Here is a 21,251-nt window from a genome sequence, read left to right as displayed (position 1 = left end):
TCCTTCTGCCCCTCCCCTACTCATCTTTTCTTTCTCTTACTCTTTCTCTCATACAAAATAAATAAATAAAAATTAGAATAGCCAAAATGCCTTTATTTTGACCTCTCTACAGGTTGGGCTTGATAATCACTCAAATAATTTCATAAACTTAGTCTTGCTAAGAAAGAAAGAAAGAAAGAAAGAAAGAAAGAAAGAAAGAAAGAAAGAAAGAAAGAAAGAAAAGAAAGAAAGAAAGGGAGAAAGAAAGGATTAATAAATGTAGAAAAGTTTGGGGCACCTGGGTGGCTCACTGGGTTAAGCATCTGACATCGACTCAGGTCATGATCTCATATATAGTGGGTTTGAGCCCCTTACTGGACTCTCTGCTGTCAGCTTGGAGCCTGGAGCCTGCTTTGGATTCTGTCTTCCTCTCTCTCTCTCTCTCTGCCCCTGACCTGATCATGCTCTCTCTCTCTCTCAAAAATAAGTAAACATTAAAAATTTTAAAAAAAAAAGTAATGTAGATAAAGTTTATTTTTGTTTTGTCAGTTAGTTGTTTTTTTTTTTTTTAATTTATTTCTAGGAGAGAGAGAGAGAGAGACAGCGTGAGCAGGGGAGGGTCAGAGAGACAGAGGGAGCCACAGACTGAAACAGGCTCCAGGCTCTGAGCTGGCAGTCAGCACAGAGCCTGACGCGGGGCTCGAACCCACGGACCGCGAGATCATGACCTAAGCGAAAGTCGGACGCTTAACCGACTAAGCCACCCAGGCGCCCCTTGTCAGTTAGTTTTAAATGAAATTTAGACAATACTAACAGGCTAAAACACTTTTACTATAAGTACATTTTCTCTTTTTTTATTTTTTTTACTGTTTTATTTATTTCTGAGAGAGAGACAGCATGAGCAGGAGAGGGTCAAAAAGAGAGGGGGATCCAGCATCTGAAATAGGCTCTAGGCTCTGAGCTGGCTGTCAGCACAGAGCCCGACACAGCTTGAACCCACAAACCCTGAGATCATGACCTGGGCTGAAGTCGGACGCTTAACTGACTGAGCCACCCAGGTGTCGCTATAAGTACATTTTCTTACACCATAAAATGAAAAGCCAGAAATCAAGGGAACTAAATAAAGGAAAACTTCAAGGTGAGACTCCCAGGATTTAGAGTAGGATGGAGAAGGGTGAGGAGTGAACATAGGGAAGCTAGGATAGAAGAGTCAACACTTGGAATGATTGGTCTTTCTCACTGGTAACATAGCATTCCATTTAAATACATGTAATAACTTTAGCTGGTATTGCTGAGGATTAGGTTCAGAATTTACTCATGCTATCATCAGGTAGCTCATCATAAGGCATTTCTATAATTCAGTACTTGTGGGACATAATTCTCTTTGGCCTCTATCCATTTAGTCTGAAAAGCCCTCAACCATCTTCATGAGCAAATACCCGATCCATCAATTGTCTCTGATGTGCTTTTGTATTTCTTTTCCTATTTTATTAGAGTTTTATGTTCTAACGACCAGTACATGTGTGAATGTTGTATTAACTGAGATATTTTTGGCTACAAAATCAGAAAGGGAATCCAAATGAGTTTAAACAAAAGATTTTATTGGTATGCATACCTTTAAATTACACAAGTATAGTTTGGAATACAGTGTAGCTGAATTTAAGGCTTGACACTAATATCATAATTTCTCTTTTTCTTGATGATGTTTATAAGGATATACAGATATAGCTATCTAACTCTCTCTGTTTTCTGTTTACCCATTCTTCTGTCACTATATCTATATTTGCAAGTACATATATATATATATATATATATATACATATATATGTTATATCTGTATCTATAATTGTACCTATATTTTTATAGATACTATAAAACAGCTACACCATTTTCCTCTGCATTGGCTTTATTCTCAATTGAGCTTTCTTTGCATGCAAAAGTTGGAAAGGTGGCCATTGACAGTTACAGGTGACAAACTAAAACCTCAACCACCTAGCAGAAAGAGAAACCCTCCAGTCTTTCTAGCAAAAACCTCTATGATGATTTTTGTAGCCTGCCTTGGGCCATTTCACCATGATGGAATAATCACCACAGACAGAGAGAGGGGATACTTTTACAGTGGGACATAGTTGACATTTTACTTTTGTATATCCACCTGGATATGTCATCGTATTTTTTGAGAGGTACATGGCTAAAAACTAGGTGTAAGTGACATGACTCTACTACTGAGAAGGATCTCTGGAAGACATAATATCAATCTGGGAGGAAATAGATACCTTGTTTGAAGCCAAACTCATGAATATATTTGGTGAAGAAGGAAGAGATAAGAATCATTTGCTAAAAGACAGACAATAACTTGTATGGTAGTTTACCTACTAGGAAACATTTAACAAGATATAGAAAATTCAAAACCTACAAGCAAATCATCTTTGAAATAAAACTTTCTCCAAAACTTCTTAAAAATAAGAGGGAAAGTAAATAAAGCACATTAACCACAGTAGCTGAAAGCAAAATGCTCTTTCATAGCCATAATTTGTATATCTATAAAATCTACTTTATATGAATCTTAACCATTAACCAATCATGAAAGTAATAAAAGGTTCTAGAAATATGATTCAAATAATATTAAAGCTCTGACACAGTAGTAGAGCAATGAATGTGTAAATGAAAATACAGTTCAGTCCAGCAAATCTTTCAAACCAACAAAATAAAGTCATGGCCTTACTTGTTTTGTAAATGCTTTTAATTATGTGTGCAACACATTGCTTCCTAAACTCTTAAATTCTGTATCTGAATTCTCTTGTGCCATCTCTTTATAAAGAAGTTCTCTAGAAATACTAAATGTCTGTGCAAGACACCATAGTTTCTAAATTTAGTCAGTTTTGTCAATCTAAAATATAAATCTGGAGGTGCCTGGGTGGCTCAGTCAGTTGAGTGTCTAACTTTGGCTCAGGTCAGGATCTAGCAGTTTGTGGGTTCAACCCCCGCGTTGGGCTGTATGCTGACAGCTCAGAGCGTGGAGTTTGTTTCAGGTTCTGTGTCTCCCTCTCTCCCTGCTCCTTCCCTGCTCATATTTTGTCTCTCTCTGTCTCAAAAATAAATAAGCATAAAAAAGTTTAAAGAATATATATAAATCTGTCTGCTTTGAATTGGACTGAACCAAGACCTCTGAATTATCAACACAATTATGTGATGTGTTAGGCAGAAGTCTAAGACAACCCCCAAGACTCCTGCTTCCTTATGTACTCTCCCTTATATTTTTCTCCCTTTCTGTGTGGGTGGAAAGGTGAATATGATGGGTTATCTTGCATGTGACAGGAAACATTACATAGCAAAGGTGAAGGGATTTTTCACATGTATTTAAGGCTCCTAATCAGATGTCTTTGAGTTATTCAAAGAAAGCATCTGCTAGCCAGACCTAACTTTTTGAAGTGAAGTTCTCTGAAACATAGTCTATAGGGAAGAGACAAGGGCCAGCTGCAGATGTGCTCGTGTTAACCTTGTATTGGCAAACAGCCCTGTTGCGGAAAGGGCTATATGGCCTGAATCACAGGCTGACACTAGGAGCTGAGGGTCTTACTCCTACAACTTCAAGATATGAATTGTGTCAACAAACAGTGAGTTTAGAAACAATGAGTTTAGAAGAGGACCCTGAACCTCAAATGAGACTGGAGTCCTAGCCAATACCTTGTCTCTAGTCTTCTTAGACCCCAAGCAAAGGAAAGAGGTAAGCTGTACCCCGATTCCTGACCTGTAGAAACTGAGGTAATGTGTGTTGTTCTCAGCTGCTAAATTTGTTCTAATTTGTTACATAGCAACAGAAAACTCATAAACATGGCTTATCCACATTTTGAAAATAGAAAGTTACTTATCATTTCCATATGTAATTTCTGCCATTCTGAAATAGGCTGTGTTAAGATAAGCAGTGCAGTCACTTAGGAGCTGTCTGTACATCAAAGAGAAAGTCATACTTTTCATGAGCTTTCTCCTAAAAAATAAAAATTCTCCTTATAACTTTGTTTTGCATTTCTTAAACAAGATTGTTTATAATCCTGAAAGCCAATGCATTATAAATTTTGTTTTCAGATTAAAGTACATTTCTAAGTTAGGAACTTTGAAACAGAGAGATGGAGACTGGTCAGGAGTTCTGTCCTTCATATTATGCCCTTTGGTATCTTCACCAGTGGAAAGGGAGAAGCATTCTCCTTAAGTGCTTTAGCTAGGAGGAGTAGTGTATCACTTCTCAGCCTCAGGGCTGTTAAGGGGACAAAGAACAAAAAGTAAGTTAGAAAATAAGGGACTTCAGATTTTCTTTCCTCTGAAATTCTCTTCCATTAACAATATTTCTAGCTAAGTAATTATGGATAGGGATTTTCAAAAGGAGATATGTATAACATACATGCATCCACTACAAGGTCAAGTTACAGGTTATCCCAGAGACATCCAGAATTTCATTAGAGAAGCCCAGCTTGACATTATGTCATGTCCAATGTCCACTAATGTAAGGTGATGTCTTTGGGTGCAGGAGTGGTGAAAAGGCAGATGAGTGCTTTATCTAATAATAATTCAAAGATCTATGTGAGCTTGGCCAAGTACTGCTGAAAGACAGAAAAGAACCCACAACTTTGTGCGTAAGCTCCAACTTCTGGGATTGAATATTTGATATGGAAACTAATACATTTTATTTGTGTTTGTATATTTTATTTATACATCTATGTATGTGTTTATATATTTATGCATTTTATTCAACACATTTATTGAACACTTCCTATATATCTGACAGTTGAAATAAAGATGATATAATGATGGCAGGAACTCCTTTTTCATAAAGCAAGTCATAAGGTAGAGTGGGTATTTACAACAATATATTTCTATTATACTATGAGCTTTAAAGTATATTTTTTCTTCTTTTTTTCTTTCTTCTTTTGGGAGGTACCTATGGCTCCTTAATAGAGATCCAGACACACGGTTAACTGCTTAATAAATGTGTATTAGATGACTAAATGAATGAATGGATTACCATTTCAGTCACTGCTTACAGCAGAAATCACAAACTCTAAGTAAAATTATCCTGCTTCCCTGCCATCTTCAACTTCTATATGTTGAAGATATAACATATATCTTCAAACATAAACAGTAAATGGTAGCTGACATATGAGCCTCATAGATGGAGGTGAAAAATAAAATGATAGGAAAAAATAGAAAAAAAAAGAGAAAAACTCATGTTGCTGAAGGATAAAGTGGAGTTCCATTTATCCTGAGTTTTCAATTGCTTCTGGGAGTAGCAGTGGTGGCTTCAATCTTTGTATAAGGAACACTTTTGTGTACTTAAATAGTCCCAGTCACTATGCTAGGAACTACAGACTCTGGGATTAATATACATATCCCCAAGGATAAACTCATATATAAACAATAACAACTCAGCATGATAAACAGTAATATAAAGTACTCTGAAGGGTTATGTGGGATTATATAATAGGCCTGCCTAACCAAAGGAATTGTTGAGTATGTGTGTGGGCAGAGCGAGGAGATAGTGGAGGGGTCACCTAAGGTATTCCCCACAGTAGTAATTTCTAAATTGAGTATTGAAAAATGATGAGGAGTTAGTTTAAGAAGCAGAGGGAAGGACATTCTTGGCAGAGAGTGACTTATAAAACCATGGGAGATTATGGAGGCAGTAAAGAAAATGAACTTTAAAAGAAGTAAAACTCAAGTAAAACTCAAACCCATTAGAAGTCTCTACATGATAATGTAGAAGTCTCTACATTATAAGGACCTGAGTTAAAGTAATACAATAGGATGAATCAAAGGAGTTGAATTTGACAGAAACTAAGGGAAAAATAGATTGGACTTGGTGACAATAAATGCAGTACATTTACCTCCTTTAACAAAGGAAAAAGGAACTGTTAACAGGTGGCTTTCCCAGTTACAAAATGAGTAAATGGAAGGGCCATGAATCTAACTTGGGTCTATCTGAGCCCCAAATCTTTGAACCTATTTTCTATTATATCATACTCCTTTTTTAATATAATAAAGGAGGAACAGGGGTGCCTGGGTGGCTTAGTCGGTTAAGCGTCCGACTTTCACTCAGGGCATGATCTCGCAGTTCGTGGGTTCGAGCCCCGCGTCGGGCTCTGTGCTGACTGCCAGCTCAGAGCCTGGAGCCTGTTTCAGTCTGTGACTCCCTCTCTCTCTGACCCTCCCCTGCTCACGCTGTCTCTCTCTCTCTCTCCTAGAAATAAATAAAAAACATTAAAAAAAATTAAAAAAAAAAAGGAGGAACATTTGTAAGCCATAAGAACATTCAAATTTATATCACACTCCATCATACCCTTTCAAAAAGATAAAAACAGAAGAAAATCCTTCACAGCACCTCTGGTCAGCCATAAGGTCATTCAAATGAGAGAAAGCTAAATATGGGGCTTAACGTTAGCCATGGAAAGGTAGGTGAGTCAAGGATGAGCATAAGGCAGAAAAGATGGAGGTAGATAGAAAGTTCCGGTTAAAGATTCAAGACAGAGGGAAAGACAGCAAAAAGTCCAAAATGAATTCAAAGTACAGAAGCTGTAACCCAGAGGATTCCATTTAGGATTCAGTCATGGGGAAATCTAAAGAGACAGACAAAAGTGGGAAAAGCCAGCAGTAGAAAGAGAAGACTCAAGTTACTGGAAGTCAAAAGGCCAAGCACAACAACTTCAACTCTGAGAGAAATTAAACTCTAGATACTAGGTCCTAATCATTATCGAACAAAAAAGAACCCCTTCATGGATAACTAGAATACCACAGTCAAAGAAAAGCTGACAGCAAGGTTGATTCACTGTTTTTTTAATAAATAAATTGGTGACAAAAGATTTGTGTATTGTCCCCTGAGAATGTGTGGTCTTGTGATCTGAATAAGGGTCAAATACCCAGAGAGATTTAGCGAATTCTGCTTGTACAAGTTACAGAGTTACAAGGACAAGACACCAGGAAGGTCATTGCAGATATTTTACTTCTTTTTTTTTATTTCCCTGTGATTTTAAAGGACTCAAGTTAAGCATTGGAATTACATCTGCCAAGTGCTTACACATACACAAATTGTGTTTGTCCTTTTTTAGTTAATGTATTTTCTCACCTCTGGGATTTTCTTACAGCTCCTTACGGTTCAATGCAGATAAATTTCTGTGTAGCCTTTGAACTCTGAAAGACTTCACTTGATGAGCCAATTTTACAGTTACTTGAAGCACGACTATGGATAGCTACTTAAAAATCTCAAATTTTACTTTACTCACCCATCCCATGGGTGTAAATAATATACATACCTTACAATGTTGTGAGTTTGAGATTGCATGATTCTTGGGAATGTTTAGCAAAATGAAAAGCATTTTATAATGCTTTGTAACACTTACAACATTTTTATAACAAAAATGGCAGATATCTTATAAGTTAATAAGTAACTGAATTGTATCAAAATCTATAATTGTCTCAAAAATCAAGATTTTTTTTCTTATAAGAAATTCTTGCACTTGGGACTCAATGAAATTTTGAAAATTAAAAAAAACTGGTCAGTTAGACATATTCTTATTAGAACTCCTTTTTTTAATCAATTGTATTGCTAGTTTTTGCTTGATAATGAAAATCCTTTTCTGTCAATTAAGCAGGTAGGTTTTATACTTTGTTTTACCAGTTGATAGCTGTTTCAAAATTCCCTACAAGGCAATAGATTTTCATTTGCATGCATTTTTGAGTTTCTTTGCATTCTAACACTTGAGATGTCAAACTCTAGCTAACCTTGTTGTTGTGGGTCCACCAAAGATGTCTTCATCTGCCAGAAGACACACAATCAAGGTTTACTATGGTCTTCAATGTGCTGTGCTGAGATCTGATCATTTTGTAATGCCTGGTAAATTTTTGTGACCAAGAAGTATGTAAGATAAAAGAGAAAAATTGCAATAGAGGTCTATTTCACATTTTATGTCAACTAGTTAGAAAAGTTACCTGGTAACTCGAATGTACCAGGTATCCTAGGGCAGACTCCACTCCAAGGTCAGTTCTTTATCTTCAGAGATTGTGAGTCCTAGTGGTTAAAACATGGACTGTGGAGTCACACAGTTCTGGTCTTGAGATGGGCTCTGCCCGTAAAAACTGTGACCATGAATTCTTAAACTGTATGAACTACTGTGTTCTGTCTTTAAATAGGACAATCGCATATTCTCTACCTCCTCGGGTTGTTTCAATTAGCTGAGATAAGCAACCACCAGCCCAAAGAAAGCCACCAGGAAAGGCTAGTTGTGGCTGTTCCTGTTGGTGAGTGCACCAAGAAGCATAGAGCTCTTTAATTCTGTGTTAGAACTTGCCTTCAGTTAGATCTCGATTTGGAAATATAACCAGATTGCAGAACACAATCCAGTTGGGATGCTATAAATGCAAAACGAATGCAAAGCATAAAACCGGCTAATTGCTTTTTATGTATGGAAATGGAAGTTGTATTCATTTCTTGTAGCTATTGCAACAAATTACCTCAACTTCATGGCTTAGAACAACAGAAATTTGTTCTCTCACAGTTCTGGAGGCCAGAAGTCCCTTATAAGTCTTACTGGGCTAAACTCAAAGTGTTGGTCAGGCTGAGATCCCTTGGGAACTATAAGGAAGATTCTCCAAGGGAGAATCATTCTATGCTTCTTCCAGCTTCTGGTGCATTCCCTGGCTTGTGGCCACAACCCCTCCAATCTCTGTCTCTGTGGTCACAATGCCTTCTCCAATCACTCTTTGCCTCCTCGTATAGAATGCATTGATTTCTGTGAAAGTTCACCTCAATAATTCAGGATAATATTCCCATCTCAAAATCCCTAATTTAATCACATCTGTCGAGTCTCTTTACTCCTGCCGATCCACCCCCCAATTTAAGGTGACACAGGTTTTAGTGATTAGGACATAGCTATCATCAAAGGGCCATTAATCAGTCTTCAGCAGATGGCCATGAAAATGTTCCTCATGTAACCATAACAAGAATCTGGACCAGAAAATTATTTACAAATGTTATATTGTTAGGATTAGGTTAAACTGAAAATAATAATATCCCCAAGATTATAGTGACTTAAACAAAAATGTTTTATGTTTCTCTCATTAACAGAAGTCTAAACAAATAAGTCTAACAATAGAAAATCCACACATATAAGTGAAATCAGGAATTTTCTGTCTTCCTGTTCTGCAATTCTTGCTTGGCAAGCCAGCTCATAGATCAGTATGGTAGTTAAGGCTTCCTTCAGGCCATAACTACTTTTACTGGCTTCCCTTATTTGCAAGGCTGTTTCTCAGTGGGGCACAATGTCCACTTTCTGACATCAAAAAGATTAAGGGAATCACTATTGGTCAGACAGATAACCAATGTCAAATTAACCAGGTAACTGTTCTAATTTGAGCATCACCCAAAGAAGATTTATATTCTCTCTCAGGAGCTGTTTACATTAGAGGCAATCATAATAAAACTCTTATTATGAAATAGGAAAATAGTGAAAAAATTTTGAGATATTAAAAGAGTAGTAATAATTACTGGATACCCACCGCTAGATTTAAAAATTAACATTTAGGGGTGCTTGGGTGGCTTAGTTGGCTAAGCGTCCGACTTTCACTTAGGTCATGATCTCACGGTTCGTGGGTTCGAGCCCCGCGTCGGGCTCTGTGCTGACTGCCAGCTCAGAGCCTGGAGCCTGTTTCAGTCTGTGACACCCTCTCTCTCTGACCCTCCCCTTCTCACGCTGTCTCTCTCTCTGTCTCCTAGAAATAAATAAACATTTAAAAAAATAAAATAAAATAAAAATAAAAATTAACATTTACCCATATTTGTTTTACCCCTTTATCCATCAGTCTATTTATCTTTCTATTGAATCTATTTAATCCTTTCAACCAGTTGAAAGGTTGAAAGTAAGCTGCTATGTAAGTCATGATAGTTTACCCCTAAATACTTCATCAATTTCTGCCAAAAATAAGAACATTTTTCTGTATTGCATCAATATCATCACACTTAAGAAAATGAAAATTAATTTCTAATATTAGCTAACATAATGTTAATGCTTAAATTTCTTCCTTTGTCTAAAAAATAATCGTATACTGTATCTTGAAGCTCATGCATTGTATTTGTTAGATTTTATTAGTCTTTTATAAAACACAAAAAATCCTTGTTTCTTCACGATAGGCCACATTTTTTGTAAAATGTCTTATATTCTGGCATTGCCACATTGTTCCCTTGTGGAGCATATTAACTGTTTTTTTCTATTTTCTTTATAGTATAAACTGTAAATTAGGCCTGAGATCTTGATTTCTGCCTTTGGCCAAAAAAAAAAAGAAAAAATCTTGGAAAACAATGCTGTGTATTTTATTTTGTTTCATATCAGGAGGTATATGTTGTCAGGTTGTTTCAATAGTAATGATTCTATGTCTGACAGTTCTGGAAAGTATGGTTGCCAGATGGCTTCTCTGAGGGTTGTTTTTTTCTATTGACTAATAGCACGTAATCTGATTCTTTGGCATCATAAGACTAATAAAACTTACGATTTCAGCATCCAGAACTTTCTGAAACAATGAATTTACTGGGGGCTTCAAAATGGTGGTTTTGTATCGTATTCAGTCCACTTGTTAGTTGACATGCTTCTGAAAAAGAACTTTGCTTTTTCAGAAAGAACCAGCAATTTGAGGGTAAACAAGTAATCTTAAAAAGAGAGACAGAGAAAGTTTAATTATTTCTCTTGTATTACTAATTTTCATAGCAAACCATTGGAATAACAACCACTTCCACTGATGGCAAGTGTGTATATGTGTGTGTTCCTTCCCTGTTTTGTTTTATCACCATATTTTGGGTTTTTTTTTATTTTAATTTATGCCATGTTTTAAAATCAGTTATCAACACTTTTTTGTTTTATCCTCAAATTATGCCAAATTTGGTCCAGGAGAGTCCTGTAAGCTAGCTTCTGGATCTTTTTGATATGCCCCCATGTGGTTTTGAGCCCTCTCTGCTTTCCAGAAGAGAAAGAAGTCCCAGGTTCACCCTCTAATTTCCTTCCTTGGAATTAGCCAGGATGTAGATCCAGGTCTTCTGGGCTGCTACTGTTTCTAGCCTCTTCAAGGACACAGTGCTAGCAAGTATGTCTGTCTTTTCTCTGACACTAAAAACTTTTTTCCAAATAATATTTAAATATTTACTTCTCTGTTTTCTTCTGTGAGATTCAAAAACTAGTTCTAATTGCACAATCGATAATATGTAAACAATAAGCCTTGTAAGTGAAGTTATTTGCAGTTGGTTAAGTTTTTGTTTGGCCCCACTGATTGTGTCCTACAGAGAACTATGTTTGTATTGCTTGACTAATTGTTTTTTCCAATAGATATATTAGATACTTGATATATAGCAAGGATAAATTAGTCTGTTTTCAAGTTTAAATTCTGCACCTTTTGCATTATTTTTCCTTTCTGGATGTATAAAGCATTTAAAATAGTTCAAAAAGGCATACCTAGAAAAGCTTTGCTTCTATTTTTTTCCACTTCAGTTTCCACCATCCCAAATCCTATAATTAATAAGTACTAGTTTCTTGTTTATGTCTCCTTTGATATTTCTTGCCTAACATATCCTTATGTCCATTTTTTCCTTATATAAAAAGAAAATTACTAGGTACATTGATCTTCATCCCTTCTTCTTTCTTTTGGAGAGCATTCCAAAATGGGATACAGAAAACTGGCTTGCTTTGTTTGCTTATGTGTCTTTGTTTTAGGATGCCATAATATTCTGTTGTTTTTATGCCTCGTATTATTGGACATTTGGATGGTGTTAAATATTTTACTATTACAATTAATGTGACAGTGAATAATCTTATGTAGATGTATCTTCAGAAATGATTCCTAGAGGTGAGACTACTGGTTCAAAGAACAAAAATATTTTTATTAGAGGGGCACCTGGGTGGTTCTGTCGGTTAAGCATCCAGCTCTTGGTTTCGTTTCAGGTCATGATCTCAGGATTTCATGAGTTGAAGCCCCATGTTGGGATCTGTGCTTAGGATCCTCTCTCTCTCCCTCTCTCTGCCCCTTCCCCACTTGTGCTGTCTCAAAACAAATAAATAAACTTAAAAAAATTATTAGATATTGAAATTTTTTTCAACATTGGATTTATGCATTTTGTACATCTACCAGAATATCTGAGAATGCATGTTTGTTTCTTTCTAACCTCTCCAGTAAAGAATGCTGCCAAGCTTAAATTTTTGCTAAATTGATAGTTGTGTCATAGTATTTTATTTAATTTTTTAAGTTTATTTATTTTGAAAGAGAGAGTGTGTGCTCTCCGCACTAAAAATAGCGAGTCTGTTGCTGGACTTGAACTCATGAACCATGAGATAATGACCTGAGCTGAAGTCGGATGCTTAACTGACTGGGCCATTCAGGAACCTCTGTGACATAGTATTTTAGTACTATTTTAGTTTACATGTCAATTTTTATGGGTTAACATAGCCATCTTTTTTATATATTTTACTACCATTCGCTTTTTTTAAATAGTGAATTATATTTTATTTTTTAAAGTATTGTTTTAAAGTTTCTATGCAAGTGTGCATTTTTTCCCCCAAGAACCATGCAAAATTTATATTGGATAGTCATTGCCAATCTTCTATATTATATTATATATTTTTAAATATGTTTTTTAATGTTTATTTTTGAGAGAGAGAGAGACAGAGCATGAACAGGGGAGGGACAGAGAGAGACAAGGAGAGACAGAATTTTAAGTAGGCTCCAGGCTCCGAGCTGTCAGCACAGAACCCGATGAAGGGCTTGAACCCACAAACGAAGAGTTCATGACCTGAGTTGAAGTTGGACCCTTAACTGACTGAGCTACCCAAGGATCCCTATATTAAGGTATATTTCAATATCATTTTACCCTCTTTCTTTGCTTTTATTTATTTAGGATTCTTTCTTCAATGTCACATTTGGTATAATATATTTTCCCTTGGCCATTATTTAAAAGATTATTTTGCCTTTTTTCTTTATTCTTTCTTCCTATAGTCAGCAATGACTTCAATTTTCCTTGTTTGTACCTATTTTTATTCAGAGTATTTGATTTCCTGAGGTGTGCTTCTTTTCACATCAGCAATTGCTTAATTCCTGGTGGTTCCTTTTATTAACTGTATTTCCTAAATCATGGTTCACATTACCTTGCTTCTTTGCAGCAAGACTTGATAAAGCTTTCTATGTTTGTTTGTTTGTTTTGACCCGCCTACCATTTTTCCAAACCATGAAAGAATTCCCTCTCTCTCTCTCTCTCTCTCTCTCTCCTACAGTCACTAGATGTTTTCAGCCTCCTAGGAATTCTTTTTCCTCTTCATCCCTCCATAACTTCTGTTACCTCGAGAGATCTGTCCACCCTCCAGTTCTGCCCTCAATGTCCATGACTTGCTGCCATGCATGAGATAATGCCCAGTACCGATCATGATTTTCTCTCAGGCCCCGTACCCTAACCCAGCCTCCAATCACCACCTTGAAAATAAGGAGTTCTGGCACAACTGGAAGCGATTCCCTATGCTCAGCCTTGGGTGTGCTATGAGTGTGTCCTCATAGAAACTTATTCTGTGGCTGGAGCTGTTCTGAACTGTAAGACATCTTGCCAACCCCACAGAGAAATCGAAGAGTTACAAAAAGTGTGACTTGTTTCTCTTAACCTCATTCAAGGTACATTTACTCTTATTTTTGCCATTCTACTAGGAATGAAATCAGACATGGGTCTTTCTTTGGATAAACTTGTCTCCTTCTGTAATTTCATTCCCTCAGCCCTCAGCTGTCTGATGAAATTTTAAAGCTATAATTGACTTTTTTTTAGCTTATTGGGTTTTTTTTGGTTTTTTTGTTTTGTTTTGTTTTGTCTTTACTGATTGTTAGGATAGAAGAAACAGTCTCATTCAACTTACTATACTCTGTTTGAAAACTCAGAATTTGGTTCAGAGCATTAAATCTGCCCCCTACTAAAATGCTGAATTAGTCTAGAGGTGCTAAAGTGATAATCTGTTGTTTTGGTTGTACTATTGGCCTCTGAGTTTGGCCAATCTGCCTGGGTAGCAGGTGTCCTTATTCTGTCATTAATTCATGTGAGGACTTCTGGATCTACTTCACTGGTTATAAAAGATTGACTTTCTGGCCACAGTTGGCCATTCTTGAATTTAAAATTCAATATGATGATAATGAAGTTAACAAGTGAAATTGACTTCTAAATGAATTCAGCATTAGATGGTATGACTGACAGAGCATGCATCCAGTAATCATTCATTTATTTGATGCCTCCTAATTTATAAATACTTTCATGTATGCTATTTCTTTTCCCTTTTATAATATCCCTACCAGGTAGTAAATATTATGCCCATATAACAGGTGAAGAAATTGATGCTTGTCAAGTCACTAAGATAGCCACTTAGTTATCCCTCTTAAGCATCTGATTTTAAAGACTTCATTTTTTGTTCCTATTTTGGGTTCATGTGGTATCCTAGCTTTTCGAAATAGGCAAAGCAGAAAACACAGACCAAAGAAACAAAAATCTACCAAAACTAAGGGAACATAATAGAAATAAGCAAGCACATTAAAATGTAAAACATTTCTGCTTCAATTATCACAGGAGATATTTTCTTGAAAATGAGAGTTTTAAAAGAATCAGTATTATATGAGATACTTAAAATCTAATCCCTATGAAAATCTTATTACTTTCATTCAACAGAAACTTCAAGAAGTTTATTGACTAGCCCCTTTTGAACATTTATTATCATTGTTTTTATAGTAAAAGTAGTAGCAATTTTTAAGTTTAAAGTAAGACTCTTACCCATCTGACACCCAGCCATCTCAGGTTTCTATTAAGATTACATTTCAACATCTCCTATGTACTTGAAACACTAAAAATAATGTTTTGTTTGCTTATTCTTTGGAAAATCATTGAAATATTTGCTATATTCATGGCCATCAGAAAATAAGAAAATAAGATACTAATGACAGAAAGGCCACTGTGTTGTAAACAAACAAGTATTCTGTTGAATGCCAGTTAAAGATAGGCAAGGCCAAGTAGGCATAATGAATGAGAAGGTATAAGACATTTCACCCCACTATCCTCACTGGCAGGTCATAGGGTTGAAAAATCACTCTTTCCTATGCTGCTGAGTGAGGTATACCTGCAGTTAGCATTTATGGGTCTATGGGTGCTTTTCTTTGTGCTGGACTTATTAAAAGTAACATTTCATTTAATCCTAGCATGTATTTCATAGGTGAGACAACTGATACTCAAAGTACATTTTAAAAAAATAAAACTTGGGGTGCCTGGGTGGCTCAGTAAGTATATGACTCTTGATTTCAGTTCAGGTCATGATCTCACGGTTTATGCAAGGCTCTGTGCTGATAGCCAGGAGCCTCTTGGGATCCTCTCTCTCTCTCTCTCTCTCTCTCTCTCTCTCCCTCTCTCTCTCTCTCTCTCTCTCTCTTTCTCTCTCTCTCTCTCTTCCCCTTCCCTGCTGGTGTGCACTTTCTCTCTCTCTCTCTCTTTCTCTCTCTCTCTCTCTCAACATAAAACATAAAATAGGGTCGCCTGGGTGATTCATTTGGTTGAGTGTCTGAGTTCGGCTCAGGTCATGATCTCATGGTCCCTGAGTTCAAGCCCCATGTAGGGCTCTGTGCTGACAGCTCAGAGCCTTGAGCTTACTTCAGATTCTGTGTTTCCCTCTCTCTCTGTCCTTCCCCTGCTCTCTCTCTCTCTCTCAAAATAAAGAAATAAACAAACAAACAAACAAACAAACATTAAAAAATTAAAACTTGTATAAGGTTACATAGCTGGTAAATGACATTTCTGGGATTTTTAACATAGATGTATTTGAATGAAGTCCCCTTCACTTCCCCCTAGATCTGGCAACCTTAGACATGAACAGTTTTAAAGAAAGCCTTATATCTCTGTTTTACCAAAGGTGGTTTTCCTCATGGTCCTTGAGTTTGCTTTAATCCTTGTCCTTGCTTTTAACCTAATTGCTTTTTAGATATAGGATTAACTCTCTTCAAGGAAAAGCAATTTAAACAGAACAACTATTTGTTTATACTCACACTCATACATCTAGTAGAAGCAAGGAATAATAGAGGTCACCTTTCAAAATGCTTTGGTTGTACAGATGCAGAAAATCAGGTTTCCCAAGATCACAATTAGGAAAGAACCAGGCATGAACCCAAGTTTCTCATATCCCAAACCTGCGTTCTTCCCAGTAAAGAAAACTGTACAGTGATATCTTACCTCAATCTCCCTGCTAATTATTTTTCATAACAGTGTTGCAAGAAAATAAACCTTGGCTTTTCTTTCTTAAAAAAGAAAATGATAAGTGAACATCAATTACATATGAACATACCCATCAAGGAATTCATAGGTGACAGTCATGTTTTGAGCATGACAGTGTGTTTGAAAGAACATAGTATTTACCTGGCCATTTAGCCTGGTCCAACTTACTTCTCTCATTTTATCATAGATAAATATGACTAGATTCTTCTGTGACACACACAGGCCATCTACATTTGGCCTTCCTTCGTCCTTCTCCATTATATTGCCATTCTTCGTGACAGCCACAACAATCTGTTGTATTCAGGTCATTTGGTTTGGTTTTGCATATTTGCATATTGGCCATCTCTCTTCTTTTGAGTGTCAAGTTCAGGAGGACAGGTATCTTGTCTGGAGTAGTCATCATGTTTCCTGCCCTAAAACCAGTAGCCAGCACAAGGCAGGCCCTTCTGAAGATCAGTTGAATAACTGAATATGTTTTAAAGAAAAGTAAATGAATGCTTCAATGGAAGATATTTGAATATCATGCTCAGAGAACTATGCCGTGTAGCATATACTAAACCAATCGGGTATGATCCGGGGTTTTCTGTGAGTGCTTCTAGCGACAATAGACCCTTACTTATGGTTTTCATAACTCATAAAGTTAGCAAATGTTTTCATGTTCACTCTCTCATTTGCTGCTTATAATTATTAACTTCGGGCATCTGGTCCAAGCTCAATTTTGGCAAATCTATACCAATAGATATATAATGTAATTTTATGAAAAACAAATATAGACTTGAGAGTCATAATCATTCCTCATAATAAGTAAAGAGTAATGAAAAGTATTTAAAAATTACTAATTTCCTCTTCCCTCTCCTGGCCCATGCAATCCCACTTCTCTGACGTAGCTGACATCAGTGGAGTGGAGAACAATCTTCCAGAGACTTTTTATATTTCACAAATGTCATTATACCAGTTTGCTCCAATACTCCCACCTCACCCTTGAAACACAACTGACAGTGAAAAGAAGGAAATAGTTAAATTAGTACATTGTTCAGGCTCCCCTCTCATCCTCCCACCCCATGGTATTTTCCTTTAATATTTTTAATTGTCACCACATTCCTTTGGGTCCCAAAGCAAACATTGAAATTACTACACTAACTGGAATGGAGAAGTAAACATTCTTTGCTTGTAGTCTCTGTAGCCTCTCTCTAGAAGCCAAACCTGACCCAAAAAGCCTTGAGTATCCACCATATTAGCTCAGTCACAAAGAGGAGCAGCCGGAAGCCCACAGTGTAGACTCTGTCCTAGGCTGCCCTGCACATGTGCTTTTGCAGGGCAAATGTTTCTTAGTGGAATCCAGGTGCTACACCTAGCAGTTTGCTTACCTAAATAGGGGACTTTAAAAATCTCTCTTCTCAGTTGAGGCCTGGGAATCTCAGTCATTAAAGCATCTGACTTCTGTTCAGGACATGATCTCATAGTCTGTGAGCTTAAGCCCCACTTCAAGTGAACACAAGTCCTGCTTTGGCTAAAGCACAAACCTCATATTAGGTGAGTCCCACTTCTCTGGGGCACTTGGGTAACTCAGTTAAGTGTCCAACTCTTGGTTTTGGCTCAGGTCATGATTTCACAGTTTGTGAATTCAAGCCCTCTATTGAGCTCTATATTGATGCTATTGAGTGTGTTTGGGATTCTCTCTCTCCTTCTTTCTCTGCCCCTTCCCTTCTTGGGTTCTATGTCTCAAAATAAATAAATAAACTTAAAAAAAATCTATTCTCAGGGAAATATACTTCTTCTGTCCAGATTAATGTTTACTTTGGGTTATTGTTTTTATCTCTCTTTTTAGTTAGGCTGATGAGTAAAAAAAAACAAAAAACAAAACAAAACAAAAAAAAATGAGAAAACATAAAACCAAAAAAACAAAAACCTACAGACTTTTAGAACAAAGAAAATTGAGAGCTCAGGTGACTGGACACTCCTCTGTTTTAAATAAGGGATGTGAAAATCAGTGAGACCAACTAAATTATCCTCAGTCTCGTAATCAGTGGCAAACCAAGACCCAAATCCATGGTTCCAAATAGTTCCCAAAATTGCTCCTTTATTCCCAGGCATCTGTGGTATAAAAGGTGGTTGCTAAGGGCTTCACAAGGATAGATTCCTTTTATGAACTTTCAAAACCACATGGAAGCTAACACACAGAAACCAAAAGATTCAAATGGCAATCAATAAAGAAGCAAGTGAGGAAGAAAATAAAACCATATATTAAAAATAAAAAGCAAGGAAATAAACTTTTGGAGGCCTTGTCTTAAGAGGGGAATAATACAAGAGAAGATCACAATGATAACAATTGTATTTTTCTAAAGACAAAGGCAGAATGGGTAGTGAGCACACTGACACCTTCCTGCAAAGGAGATAAGGAAGGGGTTACACTACCCAAGCCAGATCATCCTGCCCCTAATTGGTTTCTTGCCTCTAGGAAGTAACTACTGAATGAAAGAAATTAGCAGTGTGTTCTTGGTTCGGTAGTCTCATTTCTTTTTTTCTGAACATTAATTTCTCCCCAAACTCAATAGTGCCACCTTCAAGCAGAAGGTCTGTGGCATTCTTGCTGTCCACTTACAAAGGCGTCATTTAGAATGACTAAAAATGCTAGAATCAAAATTGAAATGGACCTTCAGTCGCATCCAGTTCAAATCCCTCTTTTTATAAGTGAATCCCAGGAAGGTAATAGAACAAACTGGAAAAAAATGAAAATCATGTGTGAACTAACTGGGCTGGTAGTTTTCAACTTGGGTAAATTCGACTGCCATGCTCTTAGAACCTGTACTGAACAGAATTACTGCCAGAATTGAAAAGGATAGAGAGCAGAAAGCATCACCCCTTTTTATTCTGTACAGTGTGTTCAGCGGTGGAATAAGCTTGCTGACTCATTTAATACATATTAATTAAGTTGATCGAGGACAGGATAAATAAGAAAACATTTCATAGGATGTTTGTTTAAGACAAGAAGGGCATGAATTCATTGCAATATTTATGGCCTCTCTTTCCTCCCAAAGCACAAAGTGCCGACATTCTTCTATTTCAGAGCTCTGTGGGGCTGAAGGCCTAACACTGTATCATCATTCTCACTTTGCAGATGAGAATGTGCCACAGAGAGGAAATATTTGAACCGATTCATTTCTTATTTGTTCTTAAATTGTTTTAAAAAAAGTTAAGCCTCTTTCAGTCAATCTGTAGCTTTTGAATACAGGGTAAGAAACCATACATATCTATAAAATGATGTCTCTGACGAACTGAGGTGAGAGCGAAATTGAAAAGATTTCTCTCACAATTTTAGCAGTTTCCTTTTTTGTTCCTAATACATAATGTCACTTGTGAGGTTGAGATTAAATAACAATCTGTTTCAAAAGATTAGACACACAGCCAGGTGCATCCATACAGACATAATACAGACACACGTGCACACTCACACACACACACACACACACACACACACACACACACACACCTTCCCTGTTGGTTCTGTGATAATTAAATCTATATGTCAGCTTATTATGCTGTGGTCCCCAACTGTTTGGTCAGACACAGTCTAGATGTTGTTGTGAAGATTTTTTTTTTTTTCCAAATGAAATTAACATTTAAGTCACTAGACTTTTGAATAAAGCAGATTTCCCTCCATAATGTGAGTTGTCTTCATCCAGTCAGCTGAAGGACATAAGAGAAAATTCTGAGGTCCCCCACAGAGGAAGGAAGTCTGTCTTCAGACTGCCTTCAGACTCAAGAATACATCATCTCCTGCAAGAATTTCCAGCCTGCTGTCCTACGGCGCAGATGATAGATTTGCTAGCCTCCACAATTGTGTGAGCCAGTTCCTTAAAACAAACCTCTCCCACCTTTCCATTCTCTCTGTCTCCCTCTTTCTCTCTTTTTCTCTCTCAATGTGTGTGTGAATACATACATACATATATATTCTACTCTGTTGATTCTGTTTCTCTGGAGAACTCTGACTAACACAGTTCCCAACTCATTTAATCAAATACTGAGGATCTAGCAGATAAGGTGGCTTTAATATGCAGGAGTAATGTTGTATCTCCTCCTGTATACAATGCCCATTAAACCTGGGCTCTAGTCCATCAGATTCTGCCAATGCTTCCAGTGCAAATATCTACTCAAATCCTTGCTTAGCTAAATGTACATACCCTTATCCTTCCAAGAAATCCATCATGTGCAAAAAAAGAAAAAAAAAAAGAAATCACAATGAGTTCAGGCCTTATATCCTAGGAGAGAGATGCATCTATATTGCAACACAGCATACCTTGGCCTGGCTTTTCTTTTACCTCTGTGTTTTCCACAGGGCATATTGCACCAAATGGTATGTTGGCATAGTTGAGACCTGCCAGTGTTTTGAAAATAACAAATTTCTTCGTCTACTATTGTCTCTTTACATATAACTTCCCCTAATAATCTGCTTATTTCTGTTTCAGAGCATGTTTGAATCTATCTAGCTCTCTTTATTTTTAAAACAAATTGATCCATGGTAAAGCCCTCATGCTTACGTAGAGAATACATCATGGTCCTGTGCTTAGGTTTCCAGGCTCCTAAACACTCATCCTTCCCCCTGCTGCCCCTCTCATAGATGTGCTATTCTGTGCTATGAGGTTTACATAGCTGTGCTGTGAGCTTATGCTTGTTAGTAATACTGTGCTAATAGAATGAAATAAAGATGCATATGAACTAATCTTTATCCCAGCACAGTCCCTAAGCAGTTGACAAGGCAGTTCAGTCTAGTTCAGAATAATAATGACGACTAAAAAGAAGAAATATATCACAGGAGTAAAGCAAAACAGAGAATGGGGAGAAAAAAGAGGTTTTAAAACAGAAGAGGAAGGGAAAAATGGTTTTTCAACCTACTCAGAGACTTTGTACCTCTTTTATGAATATCCTACTTCTATTCTCCCCTCTCCAGCCTGGCTTTGCCACAATTGTGTCA

This window comes from Hyaena hyaena, unplaced genomic scaffold (genome assembly GCF_003009895.1).
Source record: "Hyaena hyaena isolate Hyena2069 unplaced genomic scaffold, ASM300989v1 scaffold_1110, whole genome shotgun sequence".
NCBI lineage: Eukaryota > Metazoa > Chordata > Mammalia > Carnivora > Hyaenidae > Hyaena > Hyaena hyaena.
Note: the sequence above shows the minus strand (reverse complement) of the source record.